Below are 3,894 nucleotides of genomic sequence, written 5' to 3'. Positions count from 1 at the left end.
CTGCCCTGCTTCACCCTGCTTCCTGACAAGCTCCCACCAGCACGGCGTGCAGTGAAGCGCCACAAGGAGCCTGGGAAGCTAAGAGAGGATTTTAGGAGGTTTCTTCCCTCTGCTCAGCGCTCCCACTTGCGAGACAAACTCTTTCTGCATGAATTAACTCTGCTCTAGTTCCACACAGTGCACCCTTATCTGAAGCTTTCTTCCAATTAAGTTTCAGCTGTGTAAAGAGCAAAGGGACCCACAGCCCTCTGCTTCCAGCTGAAACACCCCTTGCACAACTTCCAGCGGAGACATTTCGCACAGATTGTTCTCCCTTCGCCTCTCCTGAAGACAAAGTTCCAGAACAATGCAGATCCTTGGTATTGGCAAACCTGGAGAGGGCACAGATTTACCTGGCAGCCAACAGCATTGACTTCAGACTGCCTTCAGCTGGCAAATGCCTTTAACTGGCAGCAGAGTGCCCGTAGCAAGCGCAGCTTCCTTACCCATCAGAGCTGAATTTGACACAGCCTCTATTACTCTCAGAAGTTCACTCTGAACACAAGTGCTTCCAGGATTCTGTCATTGTATCATGTGATATGGACTGTGGAAATATCATCCAAAGGAAACTGGGCAGGGGGGGAATGTTGAGACAAAGGAGAGAAACAAAGAGGAAAAACAACTAAAAAAACCTACTTTCATGGGTTAATGAGAGGTTCACTCTCAAACTACCACCCCACCACCACCCTCCCTGTGTTTCCCTCCAGTTACTGTTTCAGTTAGAACTGAGCAGGCTTACTTGCACTGGCAAACAACTGCCACCCAAAATTTTGCAGAACAAGATTACCGTTCAAAATTACTATGCAGAAACAGAAAACCAGCCTCAGGGCACAGAGATAAGAGGGAGATGGATAGGCCAAGTGATGGAAGGAATCACCAAGAACTATTGAGGAAAAGTAGAAATTGTCTACACAGATCCAGAGCCAGCTGGCAGGAAAGGATCTCAGGCTGCACCAATTCATAGCCTCATGCTATCGTATAAAAAACACAGATGATCACTGGGCTGGGTTGCATGAACAGGAAGATACCCACAGACACACAAAACAACACTCAACTCTATACTCAGCACCAGTCCACTGCCCAGACCTGGCAGCTACAGCACGTCAAGAAGGTGTGGATCAGGAAGAACACCAGGAGCTGTCACAGGTTACATTTTTTCAGCCTCTGATCATGACAGAAGACTGAGAGAGATGAGGGAGGTGAAGGGAACTCCCTCTATAGAAACAAACTATATAGAAAGGAAAGGTTGAGGTTTGTCTTATCCTCCCCTCCCTCCCCCTTTTTCTTCCCTCTTGCCTTGCATCAGGGATGAGCTCTGGGATGCTGGGAAATCCCGCCAGCTCTATTGGTTTTCCACTATTCTAGAACAAGAGTAAAGCAGACAGAGTGGCTGAACAGTCCATAAATAGGGCTTGTTCTAAAATTAGGCCTTTGATCTTTGAGAGAAAGGGAGAAGAGAAAGAAGAAAAAAAAGCCATGCTACCAGCCAGAACACACGGTTCACTTCTCCTGTATTCATCTTTTAATAACTGCTGGCTTGTTAAGTCAGACACTGACTCCCAGAGGGACTGTCTCTTTCCTCATTGTTTACCCATGCCATTGGAGTCACAACCCCTCTGGCCAGCAAAATTGAAAACATCACCTTTCAAGCTCCATCCCACTTTGATCCAGAGCTCATTGTCCCTGTAATACAGTAGATTTATTTCTCATTATCTCTTTTCTTTCTTTCTCTAACGGATGCCACTGGAAAAGGGTCTCAAAGATCTCAGCGTTACTAAACTAGCGGCAAGCTCTGTCAAATACCTGACGTGTCAGCACCACTGCCTCACTTGTTCGCTCATCCCTGCTGCATCCTAGCTTCAGGCAGGCTGTTTGCAAGGAAAGACAAGACATGATCTCATTTCCAGGCAGACAGCAGTTCAATGCACCAAGGGCTCAGTACCCAAGTAAGTCACACAGCCCTCTTCTACAGATTCTGGCCAGTACGGGCAAAACAAACCAGGACCAAGTGAAGAGATCAGCTCCAACTGCACGCAGTCTGGAAGCCTGAGCTAACACTGGGTTTGCCCTTTGGTAGAGCTACACCCAAGAAAGGTTAGTCACAAACCCTCCCTTCCCCTTTGCAAGGACAAACCAGACTTCAAAGTTGTAATTCCCCACACTCTACTTCCTTCTTCTGCAGTTCTCCCTCCAAACCCTGCCTCAAGGCATGACGGAGAATCCTAACGAAGCTGGTGCTCATGTAGCCCATCTGCCTCCCACAGCCTTGCAGCCAAAAGGAGCTCATAGGTACAGTGAGGAAATTCAGATAAATGCCTGAGTACACCAGCTAAACATGCACCAGCTACCTCCAGGGAGAGGTGTCATATTAATATGTACTGCTGAAGAAACAGGTCTATCTTTGGTGAGCTATCAAAGGAAATGACAACATTGATTGTGGAGTTTGGCACCCAGATTAACAGGGAGACAGTGGACAAGGCTACAAGTGAGTCATCAGGAAAAATCTTTGTTATCATTTATGCTTCCAAGTCCAACCCTGAGAATGAGCATCTGCTCCCAGCAGCAGCAGCTTTGTTCCCCATCACGCTCCCACAAGCTCATCAAAACTCAGAACAGAATGGGGTCCCCCCTGCAAAATCAATACATTTCCAAGTATCTGTAACTCCAATGCCTGAAATTAATTGGGAAACCTGAACACCCGAAACAAAGAGCTTTGCAAATGCGATTCCCAGCGCAAGTGAACAAAGCTGTTGACGTTGTTTAGAGAGGAAAACTTTCGGCACAGCCCTGTGAAGATGAGCAAGAGGTCACTCAATCCTCCCCCAGGGGCTTGCTTGCCCAGGGCAGGTTACGAATGTGCAGCTGGCATAGCTCTGCACACCAGTCCGGATTGTACCGCATGGGACCAATTTGGCAGCCATTCTAACGGGAGTCAATGACAGCCACACCATTAGCTCAGAAGAAAAGAAAACTTTCATAAAAAGTCAGCCTGGAAACGCCTGAATAAACTTCAGAGCACTTAAAACAGTTACTATGGAGTCGCTATGGAAACAGGCAATGAGTTAAGCCAAGTGCTAATCTCAGCAAAACACAAAAAAGAATGCTCAGAGTCATTTAGCTTCCTTATTGCAAGGCTTGCTGCTCAAATACAAGGCTGGCTTACACCCCAGAGCCCCAGCCACTCTTTCCTTGCTCAAAAATGCATACTAGTGTGCAGCTGAGCATACAATTAAAGGATAAAATGATCAAAACAGACTGGAAGCACAGCACAGCACTAATGCGGGTCTCCTGCGATCCATCCCCACATGCACTGGGAGAGAGAATAGAGGATCTGTCCTTGCACAGGGTGGTTTCAACAGTGGTTTGCAGACTGAGCACGCAACTTGCGGTCCAAGAGGTAAGTGGGCAAATGCACACTGCCAAGCCCTGCAGGCTTGAGCAACTACAACTCCCCTTGGAGTCCATCAAATGCAAAGGACACAAGGAGGCAACGACACCACTCCAGCATGTAACCCGCATCACACAAGCCAACTGAATAGCATTAAGAGGGATGCATTTGTAAGGCTGAGTTGCAAGCTTGCTTTCTGTGGAAGTCATGTTGCTGCAAAGCAGAGGCTGTCAGGAAGGACTCTGGGAAAGCAAAGCAGAATTACTCATCCACAAAGCAGAAAAATCACAACATTCACGTGGCCACTGCCACACACACATAGCTGCTTGGTTTTTCTTGGGGGAGGAAAGATGGGGCCCAGCAAGGAAGGCACCTAAAACTTTCCCCTCTGCCAGTCTGGCACTGAAATCAGCAGGAGATTATGTGGACTAGAAACATTCATGCACTGCTTGCTTTTTAGTAAATAA

Source organism: Dryobates pubescens, chromosome 30 (assembly GCF_014839835.1).
Source record: "Dryobates pubescens isolate bDryPub1 chromosome 30, bDryPub1.pri, whole genome shotgun sequence".
Lineage (NCBI taxonomy): Eukaryota > Metazoa > Chordata > Aves > Piciformes > Picidae > Dryobates > Dryobates pubescens.
This window is presented reverse-complemented; position numbering follows the sequence as displayed.